Source organism: Engraulis encrasicolus, chromosome 22 (assembly GCF_034702125.1).
Source record: "Engraulis encrasicolus isolate BLACKSEA-1 chromosome 22, IST_EnEncr_1.0, whole genome shotgun sequence".
NCBI lineage: Eukaryota > Metazoa > Chordata > Actinopteri > Clupeiformes > Engraulidae > Engraulis > Engraulis encrasicolus.
Genome location: NC_085878.1, coordinates 21,596,002 through 21,616,001, shown reverse-complemented (window position 1 = coordinate 21,616,001; position 20,000 = coordinate 21,596,002). Strand labels below are relative to the sequence as shown.

Below are 20,000 nucleotides of genomic sequence, written 5' to 3'. Positions count from 1 at the left end.
AAAAACCAAAAGGGGGATAATCGGAGGTGAACATGACATGTAACAGATTCGGGTGAACAACACGACCCACAGACGTAAGGTGCACCATAGTGCTGTTGCACACGACTAAAAGCAGTTTGCAGAGAGGGTGATGCTCGGCAGCCAAATATCACAGAGTGGTCAGTGACTTGAGAGAAATCAGTAAGGCGGTGTGGAAGTGGGACATCACATTTTTCCATGGGTGTCATCATTTTCAACTTCTTTTCTTCCATTCCACAGTTTTTTGTTTCCCGTAGACTGAAGATCAGCAATGTGAAAACCTATTCATAGCCACACATATGCCCGGAGTGCGCACGCACGCCCGCCCGCACGCACACACAAACACACACACACGGCCACAAACAAATTTGTAGATGCCAAGTCTAGAGCAGGAAATTTCCATGTGATGTTGAAAATACCCCCTTTTCACTGCACTGACACCATACACTGAGACTGCGATGTTCATTCCAGAAAGAGCACAACGTGTGTGTGTGTGTGTGCGTGTGTGTACTGTCACTGTGTGTGTACTGTGTGTGTGTGTGTGTGTGTGTACTGTGTGTGTGTGTGTGTGTGTGTGTGTGTGTGTACTGTGTGTGTGTGTGTGTGTGTGACCTCTGTTAGGATTTTTGAATGAGATGCGTCCTTTTTTTTCTCTTGCTTTGCACCCTCAAATCCTCACGCACACACACACACACACACACACACACACACACACACACACACACACACACACACACACACACACACACACACACACACACACACACACACACACACACACACACACACACACACACACACACACACACAGTGATGAGACAGGAGGGCAGGAGGTGAGAAGTGTGAGTTTTTAGAGAGAGTACACTTCTCACCCTGATCACACAGCACACTCCAGCAGCACACTGCTGAACACATGAATGAGCACTTGCACACGCACCCACTCATGCACGCGCGGCGTGCGCACACACACACACACACACACACACACACACACACACACACACACACACACACACATACACACAGAGCATATGTCTTACGTTCCACACTGAGGCCATCACATACGTCATGGGTGAAATGAGTCTTGATTCAAACACAGTGCAGAGATTCAGATATGGTACTGCCAACACACACACACCCACCCACACACACACAAAGTATTATAGCACTATTTTTTCTGAACCCCAGAAAATTAAACTGATCTAATCACCGATTCATTTGGGCAATCCTCTAGCTCCATATTTTGAGTGAAAGTGAGGTTTTTGAGTTCATATTTAGAGTTGCCAATCCTCAGGAACTGAATTCATCCATACCACTGAATCTGGAGGTAATGCACATACAAAATCAATAGTAAAAAAAACTGTTTGTTTTGGCCTTTTATGATATTTTTGAATGATGGTGTACACACAAATTATCGATGGTGAAACTGTTTTGAATCAGCTTTGTAATGTCTCTTTTTCTCAATGCCGTTCTACCATGACCAGTGTTGCCAATTTAGCGACTTTGTTGCTCGATTTAGTGACTTTTGGCCATCTCTGGCGACTAAAAATGTCATATAGTGCCTTAAACAGCTTTTTTGGTGAATTTGGCGACTTTCACAAACTTGTCTTTTCAGTGACAAAATCATTGTTTTTCAACACAATTTACAATCATTGTTTTTTTTTTTTTACAGAACTCTGCGGTGCCATCAGAAACGTTTCCCATGGTTAAGCAGGGCTGCAGATTAGCTCTGATCTCTAAAAAGTAGCTTGCATTGCCCTCTGGTATTATGGACATAGGCATCTGGGCACATTTTTTAGAGATCAGCGTGTCGTGCGTGATGCTGTGACATCATACGTAACATCATGACATCATCTACCAACTTCTATCGACATTTCAGCTAGCCAACAGATTTTTTTTTGGCAAGACTTACCATGACGTAGCACCTGTGCGTTCTGATTGGTTGTACACATAACTAAGTCACTTGCCCTATCTCATATTGTGCACTTATGCACTTCGGGAACTATGTTTCAGTGTGTAGGGCGCTGAAATTTTCGGGAAAGTCAGTGAATCAGCCCGGATGATTACTTGGGATGATGCCCTAAATTGTTTTGGTCTTGATTGTGGCTTTCCATCTCCTTTTTTCTTGGTTTGTTGTTATTCACAAAAGTTTAAAAAAAAAAATTCACTGACTTAGGGATACTACCCTGGACAGGACTTTTTTGTGGGCAAGAAAGGGAGGGAATGGGTTAGGGTCATAGCCAATCGAAAATGAAGATGCAATGTAGATGAATACCCCTAGCAGCAGAAAATATTTAATTAATACAAAAGGACATAAAATGTTTTGTATTCTGAATCTGTGTTTCACTAGTTCACTCTCTGCGTGCTTGGTGTACAGTAAAGCATGTTTGGCACATGGTAGCTGGCCTCTGTCCCGGGATGCTTTAAGCAGAGCTCATGCTGGATGAGATCAGCTCGCACCCCCTGTGTGTAGGGGGATGGTGGCATGGGACCACATGAGAAGTTTGGGGAGGATGTGGAACAAATTGTTGCCAAAAAAAAGCGAAAGTCGCTGTTGGCTCGCTGAACAGTTGCTAGATGACGTCATGACATTACATATGATGTCACTGCGTCAGAATGTTCAAGAAGCCACACACTCAAAGGGACACACTCTTGACCTTTTCATTACAAAAGGTGTTGAAGTCAAAATTACTGTCAAAGACTTTGCTTTAAGTGACCATATGTGTGTATTTGCTGATGTCTGTATATCCCCGCTGCTTCAAAATAAGGTTGTTACTGTCCGAAAGAGACTAATTGCAACACAGCAACTCTCTTTGAGCATGTACTCTCTGAAAATCAAGGTCAAACCTTTAAAGATGGCCTCTCAACGTCATTTGATTAATATTGCTGTGTTCCCCATTGTTATTGAATGTGTTACGCGTTGGTCCTTGTAGGAGCCATAATTACTTTCTTTATTTTTTGTTTTCATTATGGTACACTTCATGGGGATTTGGTTTACTTTAATTTGTGTTTTTTGTTTATTGGTTACTGTGGACATGGGTGTGGCGCTGGGCGTGTGTGGTGCGCAATTGGAAGCCCTTTAATTAGTGCCCACCTGGCACCTGCGCTTCGATTCAGTTTGGCGTGGGGTGAGCATGGGGGAAGGCCATCCTTTTGCGTACCGCACTACTCTCGCACTACTCTCACACATTGCATGGACTAACAACAAACTCTGTAAAGTTGGAACTATTGCTCTGCCTTGCTGGAAAGACTATTGGGGTCTTAAATGACTATTGGAGTCATGGATATGGTGAGCAAATAAACCTCAAGAAACGGAGTTGAATGTGTGTGGACATTACATCCTTGAAGTGCGCGTAAGCAAGTTTGATTCCCTCTGCTTAGCCTACAGCGGCGCTGAACAAATTGGTTTTGGATTTAGCCGCAATAGTCCTGTTTTAAAAAAACGTTCTGGTTGCTTTGTTTCAAGCCGTTTTTGCAAGCCAGCAATGTGGCTTGTGGAGAAACGAGAGGGTGTTCCGTGTTTCTCGTGGAAAAGCGTCTCTGATTGGCTCACTCTTCCTGCTCTCGTGGAAAGGCGTCTCTGATTGGCTCAGTCCTCCTGTTCTTGGATAGAATGTAATGGGAAACAGAGTCGCCACTTCTCCGGGTGGTACTGCACTATAGGGGCGCCAACGGAGGCGTGCATGCTCCATTCAGGGCTGTGCTCTTTCGACAGCGACCCCTAGGCGAGCTGCAGGCACGGAGCAACCAGAGTGGGCTTGCTGTATGGATGAGGCTTTGTGCTGTGTGTGTACCTGAGAGTAGCAACCAGCTGATAGCTAAGCTAAGCTAGATTTCGGGCCACCAGACGTTGCTTGTATTGAAAACAAGCAGAAAAAAATTACCCGACATGTTTTTAGAAAAATGGGTCGACATAAACCTTTGTGGGCAACGCCTTCTTTCGACGTGACGAAACACAGAAAGGCTTTCGTGATTCGCTCGTTTCTCTGCATTATTAATGTAAATTGGGAAACACCGGGAAACGCAGCCAGGCGAGGTGACGCACCGCTATGAGAGCCTTGCAAGTGAGTTTATCTTGGGGTGACCGTCCGATCTTCAAAAGGAGTGAGTAAAACTGTGTTTTATCGGAAGTTGGCCTTTAAGTGTGCAGATGACTTAATGGCAAATTTTAACAGTAGGATGACACACATTATGGATGTTATCGCCCCCTTTACAAATTGGTCATCAAAAAGTGCCATGGAAAATGAATCCTACTGTTAAACTAAAACGGAATTGTAGAAAGGCTGAAAGACAATGGCGTAGATCTAAACTTCAGATCCACTATCAAATTTACAGAGACACGCTCCGCGAGTACAATATGGAAATATCTAAGGCAAGACAGTCTTTCTTTTCTGACTTAATGAACAGAAATATCAACAATGCTCGTGTGCTATTTGGTACTGTGGACAGGCTTACAAATCCCCAGCGACAAATGCCCTCAGAGTTTCTCTCTGCTAGCAAATGCAATGAATTTGCATCTTTTTTCAAAGGTAAGATAGATAAAATACATACAAACACAGGGTTACAGGTAGCCTGGTAAACCAGCGCCACACGCTGGACGTCGAAAATGTTCAGCTGCGAGTGGGTCTGGCCTCGGATCTGAAAACGTTTTGAACACTGTGCCCTGAGTCTGGCAAAACCAATCACAACGGAGAGATTTGTTTTGAATCAAAGCGGGCGGGGTCTTGAGGGAATGACGACAAATCTCGCAACACCGTTGGGAAAGCACATCAACGGCAAAGATCGCTGATTGGTCAGAGCGCCGACACGGTTTGAAAAAACAACAGGTTGTTCTCATCAACAATCTTCGGAGGTATCGTTCATCGGGGCCAGACTAAATTACTCCGGTCTCACATTTAGGCTGGTCTATCAGGCTAGCTTACAGGTGCAAAAAACTCAAAAGCTGGATCAATTTGCTACAGAAAAAAATAATCTCAATTTAATGGAAAGTTTTAGTTTAGTTGACTCTGAGATTCTCAAGAAAACTGTTCAAAGCCTTAGTTCCTCTACATCCGATCTAGATATTCTGCCAACAGCTTTTTTCAAATCTATTCTGCATCTAATATCACATGAAGTGCTTCATATTATCAATACTTCTCTACAGACTGGAATTTCCCCTCAACTCGGAAGGAAGCAGTTGTTAAACCCCTCTTGAAAAAGAACAACCTTGATCCTACCATGCTCAACAACTATAGGCCCATATCAAATCTACCATTCATTGGCAAAATAATGGGGAAAATAGTTTTTAACCAATTAAGTGTCTTTCTGTCATCTAATGGCTGCCCTGATCAGTTTCAATCAGGCTTTCGTGCCAATCATCGCACTGAAACAGCTCTTGTTAAAGTTCTAAATGACATACACATTACAACGCAGTCTCACCCCAAGTAGTCAATTTCTGACTACCTTGGACCAGACGGCAATTTTTGACGTCTTGGGTATTCCTTCCACGTCACATTTTGACTATGTGGCCTAACCCTAAAACTATTCCTAAACCTAACCTCAATGACGTTATGCTGCCACAAGGGGGCGCCTTTGAGGACATAGTCAAAATGTGACGTGGAAGGAATACCCAAGACGTCAAAGATTGCAGTCTTGGGGTGTCAAAAATTGAGTAGTCAAAAATTGACTGCTTGGGGTGAGACTGTGTAGCACATTAGCACTGATGCTGGCAAAACATCAGTTTTGGTGCTGCTTGACCTAAGTGGTGCATTCGATACAGTTGACCACAAGATACTACTGCATCGACTCGAACACTGGGTTGGTCTCAGGTACAGTTATCAAGTGGTTTAAGTCTTACTTACAACAAAGAAGTTTCAATAGGAAGTCATACCTCTTCAATGATGCACTTGAACTGTGGGGTACCCCAGGGCTTCATTTTAGGGCCACTGCTATTCAACCTCTATATGCTGCCACTGGGACAGATTATGAAGAAAAAAAATCAATAAATTACCATAGCTATGCTGATGACACCCAACTTTACCTAGCCATGTCACCTAATGACTATGCCCCCCTTCAATCTCTCTATGATTGCATTGACCAAATTAACGACTGGATGTCTGAAAATGTTCTCCAACTGAACACAGACAAAACAAAGCTAATTGTATTTGGGGGAAAAGGAAAGGGACAAGATTGCCACATCCTTGAAACTAAAGGCTTTAAAGCAAAGGACACTATACAAAATCTTGGTGTCATTATCGATAGTGAACTCAACTTTAACAACGTGAAAGCCATTGCTAAGTCTGCTTTTTAGCATCTTAAAAACATTTCTAAACTTAAGGACCTTATGTCAAAACGATATCTAGAAAAAATTGAGCATGAATTCATTTCAAGTAAAATTGACTGCTGCAACAGCCTTTTCACAGGCCTTCCAAAGAAGACTATCAAACAGCTTCAACGTATCCAAAATGCAGCTCTAAGGGTTCTTACAAGAACAAGAAGATTTGATCACATTACACCGGTTTTAAGGTCCCTGCATTGGCTCTACTACTTGTGGCTCTACTACTAAGGCTTTACTACTTGTGTTCAAATCATTAAATGGGTTGGGGCCCATCTATATAGTGGATATGTTTCAGCTGTACACACCAACTAGGCATCTAAGGTCTGTGAAGGAGAACTTGCTGGTTTTACCTACTGTCAAAACAAAGTGTGGGGAGGCAACCTTTAGCTGCGTACTATGCTTCAAAGCTTTGGAAAAACGCCCCTGCTGTTGATAGTTTTAAGACCAGACTTAAGACAAAGCTTTTCTCTGATGCCTTCTCTTAGAGATCAAAATGTTTTTGATGATTTTATGTATTTTGTTTCCTTATTTCTTGCTTTTATCTTTACTTTTTATTTCATTTTCACCTGTCATGCCTTGTGCTTTTATGTTTTATTTTATTTCAAACTATTTTATTTTACATCATTTTTATCTTACTTTACTGTACAGCACATTGAATTGCATTTATGTACGAAATGCGCTATACAAATAAAATGGCCTTGCTTTGCTTTGCACGAGTTACAATTGTATTAAAGAAACTATTCTTTTTTCACTGAAAAGAAGAGTTTTTAAAAGTCCCCAGATTCACCAAAAAGTCGCTTAAGTCGCTAGATTTGTAGCCGCCAAAGACGGCCAAAACTCGCTTAATGAGCCTTTGTGCAAGACAGGAGTGCATTTCTCAAAAGAGAAGTTGTTAGTCAACAAAGTAGCTAATGTAATAAGCAATTTTGGTTTCGAGAAATGCACCACAGGTAAATGGGCTGGAGGGTTAAGTCTCTGAGAAGGCGGGGATATGATGGCAGCTGTCAATCACTCCTCCGGCTCTTCCAAAACTATGTTTAACCCCTTAGCGCAGAGCCTATGTTATAACATTACTGTCACCAGAATTGTAATGGCTATGTCTTAATCTGTTACTTAAAGGTGGGATAGGAGATGTTTTTCTGGCACATATTTTACCATATCATCTGAAAAACTCCTCATGACGCCATAGCACCCATTGAAATAGAGTGTTTGGAAAAAAAACGAAATCTTTTGGTCCAGTGTAGAGGGCGTAGTCAGAAGAAAACGGCAACCAATAGAAGTAATACTCATCATCACTTCTATTGGTTTCTGACACGTCCATCAACCGCCAGCACTCACCCCTCCTCCCTGCGCGTTCACCGACTCGTGAACTTGACCGACCCCGCCCCCATCATTCATGCACACGCGACAAGGCTCATCATCACTCGGCTAGTAGCAAGGTAACGAGAGTTAGCAGCAGGCTGAGCTACTTGGAAACTTTGGTGGCTTTTGCAGAGCTACAGGAAGAACTTTGGCTTTTGGAACACTGGACTAACCATGTCAGGATAACATACTCCCTTGGATTATAGTCATCGGACTCGCAAGACCAGACTCCAACACGGGCTGAAAATTGGAAATGAGACCCGACACTGGACACAGAATGATGTCGGCTACGGCAGCGGCTTCAAATACGCTTTGGTGACCATATTTCTAATCGAGAGGTGAGATAATATATATTTGTCTGTATAATATTTTGTGAATTGGTTTAGGACACAGTGGTGTCTTTTTTTAAGCAAGTATCCATTGAGAGGGGTCAGAGGATTAGCTCAAGCTCCAACATATCTAGCTGCTACCTTGCTTAACATAGCTGCTACCTCAATCGCTTTATTTTTTTGTGTTTTCCCCCCTGTGGCATTTATTCTGTGCACATGAACACGTTTTCAGAATTGCTATGTGTAACTCAGACGGTTACTCTTGTGTGTTTTGCTACTAGTTGTGCGAACGAGCCAGACAAACCAGCTGGGAGGAGGACGGAAGCACCCCTTCTCCATCCGCGTTCAGTTACTAAATACGGAGTCACCGCGTAGTAAGTAACCTACCATGTTTACGCACACATTACTTTGACCAGCAAAGCCCATGTCTTTCTAGTGGTTTACAAAAATATATCGTTTGCATGTTTTGCTTTGGTACGTCTCTGTTGTATGACTCTGGTAATAGTAGCAAGCACAAGCACAACCTGTTCGCCGCTCCAGCATTGCAAAATAGATTGCCTTGGGTTTTCAAATGTTTGCATGATTGTGGGTGTAATGTTGTTAACTCGCTGATGTCGTTTTTGAGAAGACGGTAGTTTTGCATTTGATAAATACCACCTAATGACCATGACGGCTACACGGCAGATCTTTATTGTGATGGCTACACTGAATGATCACATGGAGATGCCGGTACATTATTTGTTTTACCCTGGTTATATTGAAATGTTCTGCTTTGTCCATTCCAAGGTGTGGTGTTTTCCATTGCTGTTCCTTGCTCCTGTATCACAACTATCAAGGCTGCCAAGTAAATGAAGAATGAATCACCGCACACTGGTAGTTTATTTTATTCATGTTTGTGGGTGTAATTTCGTCCAGTTGCAGATACTATCCTTTTTGGAATGATCTGCCTTTGAAAAACAATGGTTCTATCTGACAAAAGCGAACAGATCCTGTAGTTGTAATTGATACACTAAATCAGTGTTTCTCAACCTTTTTTTTAGGCGAGGCACCCTTTCAATTCATGAAAAATTTCAAGGCACCCCAAACCAACTAGCCGTAATATAGCATCACATCCGATACCACACAAGCTTAGAATGTAACACATTTGGAGACACACAACCTAGTCGCACGACCTACGTTCAAAGTTGCAGCTGGGGTGACCAATATTTACTTTATTGTGTGTAAATGGCAGATCAAAGATTCCACTGACTAACATTAACTTATCAATTTTGACAAATATGTTTTATGTTATATAATTTATTTATCAGCCACGTTTCCGCGGCACCCCAGGGTGCCCCGGCACCCCTGTTGAGAAACACTGCACTAAATTATGATATTCCTATGTGTGCGCGCACGCGCCAAGTTTTCAATTCAACACACTGGGACACTTTTCAGTCTTTGAGGTTGCTGGAATCAACACAGACCACCTCTATGCACCTTATCAGAACACTTTGCATGTTTTTTGTATACTTGTCCCCTTTGTGTATTGCTGCTAATCTTTCTCTTTCTAGGTTCTATTGGTTGCATGCAGATTGTGCCAGATGATTTATCTGTCTATGGTCTAAGCATGGGCTCTGTGCTAATATGCAATTTGTGCTCTTTTTTCCCTCAGGTCAACAGCAGACAGGGTCCTTCCACAACCACATACTTTATGCCTCAGTAAAAGCCACAGCTTTTCTCCTCCAATCCAAGAAGCCTGGACTGCAGTCACCATCTCAACACACCAACCAAGAGAAAGGCGGATGGCTCAATTCAGTATGTAGTTCTGCAAATATTCTCAAAGGTCTTCACAGCCCCCCATGGTGCAGAATGCATTTACATTTATTTGTGTAAGGTCAAAACAATGCTGATTACAGAACATAACATAACTAGGGCCATGAATGAAATTTGAGGTAGCAGCCAGCCATCACCTGATGGTGAGAGGTGGTCCTAAGATCATAGAGAAGCAGGTTGAAATCCCATCCTTACCTCTCCCTACCTACACCTCCATCCACAGCTGAAGTGCACTTGAGCAAGGCACACAACTTTGCTCCTGGGACTGTAGCCAACACCCTGTAACCCTGCTGTGTAATTTGATGTAATGAAGCCCTAATATAGTCTAACACATTGCTTGTTACAGATATGGAAAATTGCACAATAAAAGTTCCAGGACATGAAGGCTGCATACTGTGAACGTCAACCTTCAGGGCACCGTCCTGCGCAGAAGACTTTCTACCCTAAGAGGGATGGCTGACCGCAGACACTCACAACCAGGTGAGCCCAGATAAAGGAGTTATTTTTGGTGTCCCTGCCCCAACAACCCAGGTTACTTACATTTAAAATGTCACTGGAGCTACTGTCAGATATGTGATTTCTAATTCTGTTTATCTTTTTACAGCACAGACGCCTCCAACCTCAGACTAGGCCCTTCACAGTTGCTGCTTTTACCCACCTTCCCAGAGTTTTTGTGTGGTAATGACAACTGTAAATATAGTATAAAGTAATGTATCTAGTGTCATGTGTAATACATTGTTTAAATTGTCCATACATTTCAATGACAGTAAATATTGGTGGACACAATTTGACTGTGTGGCTTTTTTTTAATTCATTCTCTGATGAAAATGCATGGTTACTAATTTATATATTCCACAAGACCACAATCAGAAGATTATTTGACAGGTTGCATTTATTTTCTATGTATGAAAAAAAACATGGTAACAAGACAAAACGTGGTTCCAAACCAAAAAAGGTGAGATGTACAGATGAATGCTCCTACAGATAATGAAAAATAATAAAAACTCTGCACACTGCGGTTTGTGTGTTTTTATACCGTACTCTGTATAAACCTTTTATATTGCTCTAGTGGAGCAGGGTAACCCTGGCTAATCCTGGGTATTGTACTGTGTATTACAACGTCAGCCCTGTTCAAGTGCCCCATACTGTCTGTAGGCTGCATGCCTGAAGAGACCGTTTCTCTCACCTGGTCCTACATCAGCCCAATGTCTTATCAAAACTGAGAACACCACAGCATTTCCTTTCAATGTTCATGGGCATCTCCTTACAGATTGCGCAGAGGCGCCAGGTTGGTTGTGCTACTGGGCTGTGACTGAGGACCAGATGTCATGTGCCAGGTCGAACATCAAACTGGGGTCACGGGTCAGGGCACGCTGCAGTAACCGATGGGATTGCTTCAAATTCAATGATTGAATCAAGGCCTGCAAAGCAATAAATACATTTTATGTAGTGCATTTTCTATTTGATGATGGGGACTAAATAACTCTATTGACAATAAGACCAATATGGACATAAGCAATCATTATTGTGTATATAAATAAAGATGTGCCAATTGTATGCATACAACGTTTTCAGTCAATTTCTTACAAACTGGTAGATGGGCTTTTATGGATGTACTTGAACTACCACTGGTGTTGTGTACCTACAACCATGTAATATCACACTACTACTCATAGGAGTAGAAATATTGTAATGGTTATCACAACAGGTGTACTCGTGTAGCCTACTCGTGTTGCGATATAGAGTACATCCGTTGTGATAACATCCATTACAATACTTACACATCTGGAGGAATACAGCAGGACATAATGTTATTGAGGGATGAATGTACATCCTTACAGTTAGCAGGGCGTCAATTCTGTTGGAGTCTCCCTAATCAATACCCCCGACCTCTGCTGCGTCTATCTTCCTCCTCCTCCATCTCTGGCCATCGGTCCTACTGGGCTGTTAGGTCGTTATGATTGTGATGGGCCAGGAAAGTCAGAGCTGGAGCTGAAATATGAATGATATGAAAATATCGTCAGCCAAAACAATTTCATTAGCGTTGATCAGTTCGGTTGTTTTTCTTTACTCCCTCTGTCCCTGTGTCTGCGCGTGCGACAACCCAAGTGAAATCTGAAGTCATAGCCTAAAACACTACGGATTGTGGTGTCGGGTATATATAAACACAATAGTAAAATGTATACTGCGGTACACATCTGTCAAAATAAATCCATGTGTCAGTACTGTAGCTACTGGCTAGAACTACTGTCTAGGGATGACGGTATAGCATCTGTCATCAGTGTTAGGAAGTTAGAATGAGATATCTAAGTAACACGTATCAAGTCAAGTTCAATAACTAATCTAGTATACATCTACTGTCATCAATATTTCTTGAAATGGCAACCATGACGGCCTGTGCGTTTATTGTGATGTTGAACATTCTTACCGTAGCCGGAGACAGTGCCATGGCTGGAAGTTAGCTTGGCTAATTTGTCGTGGCTTCTAGCCGCCCCGCCCCCGCCTCGTGAGCTCTCGTGGGTTCCCGGGATAATCCGAACACTTGACAGACTGCATGCGCGTTCATGTGTTTTGAAGGCGTGGCTTTGAGGGGAGGGCTGAAGGGAGAGGCGGGCTGTGTATTTTCAAAAATATAGCTCACAGGAACCGTTTTTCAAAGATCTCCAACCCTACCTTTAAGGCTGTCTGTGCTGCCATAGCTATGTTGTTATGATGTAGTTGAGTATTTTCAGAAAATAGTGAATAGGCCCGCCGGCGACCCCATCTGCAGTAAGAGGCTACAGAAGAACGCTGTTGTTTTTCAATCCGGGTCTTAATTCTGCTATAAACAACATAGGCCTATTTTACTCTAACTCCGGGAGAAATTAGGTTCTGTGATATCCACAAAACGCCATACAAGGACATCACCAGAGCAATGATTTGCAGGTGCTAAATTTAATAAGTAGTATTAGTAATCTAGTACTTTTTAATTTTAAGTCTATTTTAAGTTTTAAAGTCTATTTTGATACAGTAGAGCTAATTCCGTGGCAGTCCCATTTCAACTCTTCAAACATCCGGGCTCTCAAATAAAAATATAATGTAATCTGCGATGCCCAAGTGACGAAAGTACCATGGGTGAGTAATATTCTGTAGGCTGAGAAGTATACTGTACATGGGTGAGTAGTTTACATCAGAATTTTAAAAATGTGTTTTCCTTTAAGAAGCAACCACAAAAAAGCCAACCATTGGTTTTACAATTTGACTAAAGGTGGTGCGTTACCAAACTGTACTTTTAATGTTATTGTCTGGCTTGAAAGGTTAGTTGTGAAGGGATGTCAAAGTCATTAGCCACCCCTAGTACTTAGAGTTATGGGTGTGTATATGTCTCAACATTGGACTTTACAGCAAACAAAACCGTAGCTCTTTCAAAACCATTTATTTCACAAGAGTACTGTGTGTGTGTGTGTGTGTGTGTGTGTGTGTGTGTGTGTGTGTGTGTGTGTGTGTGTGTGTGTGTGTGTGTGTGTGTGTGTGTGTGCGTGCGTGCGTGCGCGTGTGTGGACACAGGTATTCTCATTCACACTCCAATTTTATGGGCTATTGTGGATGTTAAAAAAGTGGGGTCACACACACACACACATGCACATACACACACACACACACACACACACACACACACACACACACACACACACACACACACACACACACACACACACACACACACACACACACACACACACACACACACACACACACTCTGTCAGATGGTCTTGGCAGGACTGAAGAGGAGGCAGTCAAGCATGTCAGACTGTAAGAGGATTCTTCTCCTCATCTCTTCTGCTCTTGTCAGGAGTGTTTCTGTGTGTGCGTGTGTGTGTGCGTGTGTGTATGTACGTGTGTGTGTGTGCGTGCAATGTGTGTGCGTGCAATGTACGTGCATGCCTGCCTATAGGGTTAGTACAGGTACGTACATGTGTGTGCACGTGGTTGCATGTGTGCATGTTGGTGTATGTGAATGTGTGTGCAAGCTACTGACTGTTTAATATGAAAATGTCAGTAGGTTTGAGAGTCATATTTGCACAATCGCCTTATTCCCATACTGTACCATCAGATACCTGTATAACTGTCCACATCTATGTCTGCATTACTGTACATTGCATTTAATTTAATTCACACACACACACACACACACACACACACACACACACACACACACACACACACACACACACACACACACACACTTACAGTCAACTAATGAACAGAAAGAAAAAAAAAAACATCCAGCGGAAAAAGCTGAAGGAAATCTCTGTGCTTGTGGGACTTCAGGTCTGGTCTAAGGGGCAGTGTTAAGCAGCCTTGAAACTTAAAGCTCTTGCTCTCCTGCTTAATCAATACAAGCCAGTGCCAAAGAAACACGGCCAAGGTCTGACATCACTCCCATCCCCCCACCCCCACCCCCATTCCAAGTCTTCACTGGCCTACTGCACCCTGCTAATGTGCCAACCAAGGCTATAGCCAGCCAATGACAAAACCTCAAATGAATCTATTTCAAACCACAGGTTTTTCGTGTATATATATATATATATATACACTATATCCTATGGGTCTATATTGTCTATATTATCATTGTATATGCCCAGTGAAAATATGTCTTACCCAAATCCACAGCGTAAGTAAGGGAGGGCCATATTTTAGCTGGTGCTTCAGACTGACACAATACAAGCACTCTCCTCATACTATGTGGTCAAAAATACCACTCAGGAGTAGGACTACTGTATACTGGCATTGCTGAGGCTTGGACAGTATTATGCTGTACAGCAGCCTATTCTCGAACACCTACAATATGATTATTGATGAAAGAGGTAATGGGTTTATTTTTTTGATATAACGGCATCTACTTACAGTTTCTTTTTTAAGAAGGCTAAATTATAATGCCATGCATTACAAAACATGTCTGATACTAAATAGTAAAAGAAATACAGGCCCACAGCTTGGCACAACAGGCACACAGCTTTTTTATTGTTCGATCATTGTCGAGGACGGAAGCATCTCTTATACTAATTTTCGATCAAAAATGAACTATCTGGTGAACTACTGTATCTGTGTTGGCAGAACAGATCAGAAACTGCTAGGTGGGCCCGGTGGGACCAAGGAATTTGTAAGTTTTATGATAGAACACTTGACCTCCTGACAGAACGGCTGCAATAAGGAGTGGCTAAAAGCTTGGCCATCTTCTCTATATCGCCTGAGCTGGCAAGACAGATCTTATACAGTAAGTCAGTGATTTTCAATCTTGTTGTCTGCACCCCAGATGGGATGAGGTTTGGGGTCACCTGAAATGTCTAAGTGTTGAAGAAAGAATACTGATAAATAAATAAAACACCACAAACCTCCATGAATATCTACTATGTTAATGAGCCTACACGACAGCTAAAATTAATTACTCCACACATAAAGAGACTTGTTCACAGACATCTAAACAGTCTGTAGTCCTTTAAGTAATTAACCAGTACTCTCCCCCATCCTCCTCCGTGACTGAGGTACCATGAGCATGGTACCGTCCCGTCGCACTGCTCCCTTGGGGCGCCATTGGGGGCTGCCCTCTTGTACGGGTGAGGCATAAATGCAATATCATTGTGTGCAGTGTGCAGTGAACACTTGTGTGTTGTGGATTGCTGTGTCACAATGACAATGGGAGTTGGAGTTTCCCAAAAGCAACAGGTTGCGTTGAGGTGGCAGGGTTCGCCAGAAATGTAGCTATCAAAATGGGGTCCTTGGCCAAAGAAGATTGGGAACTACTTCTGTGAGTGCATGCTAGATGGGGCTCAGGAAAACTGCCCAGCAGAAGTACAATGGACCATCTATGAGATCGACCTTGTGTGGCATAAAAAATAAAGGTTGGTTTGAGTGTAAATGACAAAATTAATTGAGGGTGATAACTGCATATTGGGCAAGATCGCTGTCCAGGGTCCTGAAGTGGTACAGAGATCATGCCAGACACTGCACTGGCAGGAATCTTGAGATCTGAGTAAGCACATAAGAAAGAAGAAAGAAAGAAAGAAAGAAAGAAAGAAAGAAAGAAAGAAAGAAAGAAAGAAAGAAAGAAAGAAAAAAAGAAAGAGAAAGAAAAAAAAGAAAGAAAGAAGACCAGGTGTCATTCGAGAGGAGCAAACTTACGTTTGATGGACAACACAGTGTCGGGACTGGTGAAAAGCACTTTGTCACCAAGTGTTTTTTAGCATTCCCTCACCATCTTCCCTGGCAGAGAATCTGCATCTTGGGAGTCTGAGCCCAGGCATAGATTCCTGCATTGCAGGGTTGATGTTGTCCTCCTAAAGCTACAGATGTCATCTGAAGACATAAAAGAGGGGTGTTGAATGCACCATCTGCCAATCTCAGAGACTGCCCTAGAATGATCAGGGGAAGGTGGGGCCTTCAAGATCGGATCAGTAGAAAACAAGCCAGCAGGAGTCGGGAGTGTAGAACCAGGGGCGTAGCACCAAATTTGGGGCCCTAGGAACAACTTATTTCATGGGCCCCCCTACTCACAACCCCCCAAACACTCCCCCCCCCACCCCCCGCGCGAACGCGCGACTGATATTGTCATCCTCCTTGCCTTCCTCAGAAAACCCCTCTAGGCCTATGCTTTCCTCCCCTTCACTTGAATCATCCTCATTTTCAATCATATGATAGCCTATCACAGAACAGACATAATGTCCTTATTTTTCACATCACCAGTTGTGAAAAGTCTGCTATCATATTCATAGAGATGACTTTTAATCACTTCATCACTATGGTGTGAGGGGGAGGAGAGAGACTGGTAAATCTCTCTTCGCAATGCATTTAGCCTAATATTTCGTGCACTAAGGAGACATGAGACATTGATATAGAACTGAACTTTCTTCAATATGCATCCCTGAACAGAAACACACGCGCTCGCGCACACATTCATTCACTTGCACTGGCCCGCTGCACGCACCCGCACGTCATTTGTCCGTTAGTTGTTTTTTGGGAAAGCAAGGAATCAGCTGTGATTTACTGGCAGAAGCTTACTATGGAATGTCGCTTAAAATAGGCTGGAACAAAAGTATCGCTGTTTGGATTTGATGCCGTTATTCTCAACCTTTTAAAGTCAGGGCACCCCGAACCTAGTCACATAGAAATCATTATTTATTAGGCTACTGCATAGGCTATAGTTTCAGATTTAAATTGGCCAGTAACTATTTCACAGTAGCCTACCTTAAATAGAGTAATTGTCATGAGCACTCGATGCAGATAGGCTACCTGCTCAGCACGGTAGGTAGAATGGCGTCAGCAGCATTCAAAACGCAGACTGGTGCCCTGTCAAAATGTCGTCATTAATTTACCACGCTTCAGCTACAACGGACGTTGTCAGATGGCCAGGGAAAGTAACCAGAGATTTCCTATTGAGAGTGTTGAGACCGCAAAATGAAAGCAGAATGACGGTTCAGGACTGACAGCTCGCACCGCCACCTTGACATTGGCAACTGATGAACGTGATCACGTTGATTAATATCGTTACGAGGACATAATCAATCTGCAAATGTGATGCACCCGATTGAGAAACTGCTTTTCCTCAACATTAGGATATTAGGCTAGCTAAAATAGGTTCACCTTCTCTCAAGTTCGCACAATTTGCATCTGCTGTGACAGGGGGCATCTTCACGTTTGTGACATTTTCTTGATTCATTTTACAAATTAGATTTGCTATTTGGATATTTGAACCAACATCGACCCTATGTTGGTCTTGTGACTTGTTATGAATATATCAAAGACAAATATGGGTTCAATAGACTATCACAATTATAGCCAAAAAATGATATATTTTTTTTTAAATCTGACTCCGGCTATCACAGTAGGCCACACGGAATGGGAATGAGATAACCAGTTAGCCTACTGTAGGCGGTAATTTTGACATTTGGGCTCACCTTTCTTGCAAGAAATCAGCAGCAGTTGCTTCATCTGGTTTCCCCTGTCTCTCTTGCCTTTCTATTCTTTGTGTGAAAGCCTGGTGTTTTAGACATCTTTCATTGCTAACCGGCTGCTGCGTTTAATGCCTATAATGAAGTGAGTGAGTGTTGATTACGCATATTGTGCAATCAAAAGTCCGCGAGAGGGCGGACTAAACCAATGCGTACTGATTATGGGGGTGTTTGATATATATTGTAGCCTATTTGCAGGCTAGGATATCCAATTTAACAGATGTATTTCCAGAGAACATTGGAATTACATAAATTACCAACATGTATTGACATTATTGTAAAAATAATGTTTAAAAAAGCAAAACAAGAAGAACATTTTCCATAGGGCCCCCCCCGGTGGGCCCCCCAGGTGGGCTGGGCCCTAAGAATGAGTCGGGGTTTTCCCCCCCTGTTCCACGCCGCTGATGTAGAACACATGGGGTGCAAATCATTTCCTTTCCTATGTCCTCTGCCCTCATGGTATCCCTTGTTCTTGACCTAAGTCAGTTTTATAAGGACATTCATCTATCATTTAAATTGCGTACATGATATACCTGAAAATGAATGAAAGAAAAAATTAAAACGGACGTAAACCAGGTCGAGAACGGGGCGCTAGGTTGGAGGACAGAAGACAGGTTGTGAGTTTGGGGAAAGGATTTGCACACATGACCCTGTATCCCCACAATGGACCTCATTCCACCAGTGGAATGCTTTAATAGACATTGAAAAGTTAACTACTATCGTACTACGCTACTATAACATAGCACAACACAAGGCCTTTACTGCACTATGACTTGGTCATTGCAATTCTGGTAACAGCAAATGTATAACCCTGCGTATGAACAGGCTAAACGAGAACAGTGGAATGCAGGGCCCTCTGAGTAAGTGAACAATGCAGCTATGTAAGGAAGATCAGGAGAAGAATGAACTAAAAAAAAAAGATCAGAATACTGAATCTCCTAGACCCTGTCAATAGCATTGCCAAATCAAAAATAATTGCCTGCTACTCCAGATCACTTCAGTGTCCCAGAAGACCAAAACACTAAAAAGATCTGAACAAAGAGATATCCATACTCCAGCTTCATTTAGAGGTAGAGAGGTGAGGAGGACGAGAGGTGGTAGAGAGAGCGAGAGAGAGAGAGAGAGAGAGAGAGAGAGAGAGAGAGAGAGAGAGAGAGAGAGAGAGAGAGAGAGAGAGAGAGAGAGAGAGAGAGAGAGAGAGCTTGTCTGTGTGGTAGAGAGAGCGAGAGAGATAGAGAGAAAGAGAGAGAGAGTGCTTGTCTGTGTGGTAGAGAGAGAGAGAGAGAGAGAGAGAGAGAGCTTGTCTGTGTGGTAGAGAGAGAGAGGGAGAGACAGAGAGAGAGCGTGCAAGAGAGAGTGTGTGTGTGTGTGTGTGTGTCCTGAGTTATCTGCGTAGGATCGGAGATGTCCTGAGCATGTGTGAAGCCATCTGGATGAATGGGGGACGAGGCTGCTGCTGACGGGACAAATTAAAGCCTTTCACTTTGTCCACTCAGATGTTGGGAAAGTCATTTTGGTCATTAACACCCGTGTGTGTGTGTGTGTGTGTTCAAGTGTGTGTGTGTGTGTGTGTGTGTGTGTGTGTGTGTGCGATAGGGGTGAGAGAAAGAGAAAGACACTATAAAGAGGTTTTGCTTGAGCACTTTCGTCTAAATCAGCGTTTTTTTATTATGTTTTATCACGGGTCCTCTCTGTGCATCCACGTACTCAGGCGCGTGCGCACACACACACACACACACACACACACACATTTGCTCTCTTCATACATCTCCAACAGTTACAAGGTCTTTAGGGACAGTGACAAAGGCGACCGCATTAGCTTTTTCTCTACACACACACTCACACACACCCACACACACACACGCACACGCACACGCACACGCACACGCACACGCACACGCACACACACACTTACCAATGTTCTTTGCAATTTTGCTACATAAGCAGACGAGTTCACTTACACGCTTCCACACGCTTCCACACATACACACACACACACACACACACACACACACACACACACACACACACACACACACACACACACACACACACACACACACACACACACACACACACACACACACACACACACACACACACACACACACACAAATGGAAACAGATCGATAGATGACGGAAAGACATCAAATTCCAAAGCAAAGAGCAAAGAAT

General features: G+C 42.9%; 1 protein-coding gene across 1 annotated transcript in view; it reads right to left on the bottom strand.

Moving 5' to 3' along the window:
- nrg2b (neuregulin 2b) overlaps nt 1–20,000 on the bottom strand; it is a 99,796-nt gene that overhangs the window by 36,586 nt on the left and 43,210 nt on the right. The gene's annotated exons all lie outside the window — the stretch shown is intronic.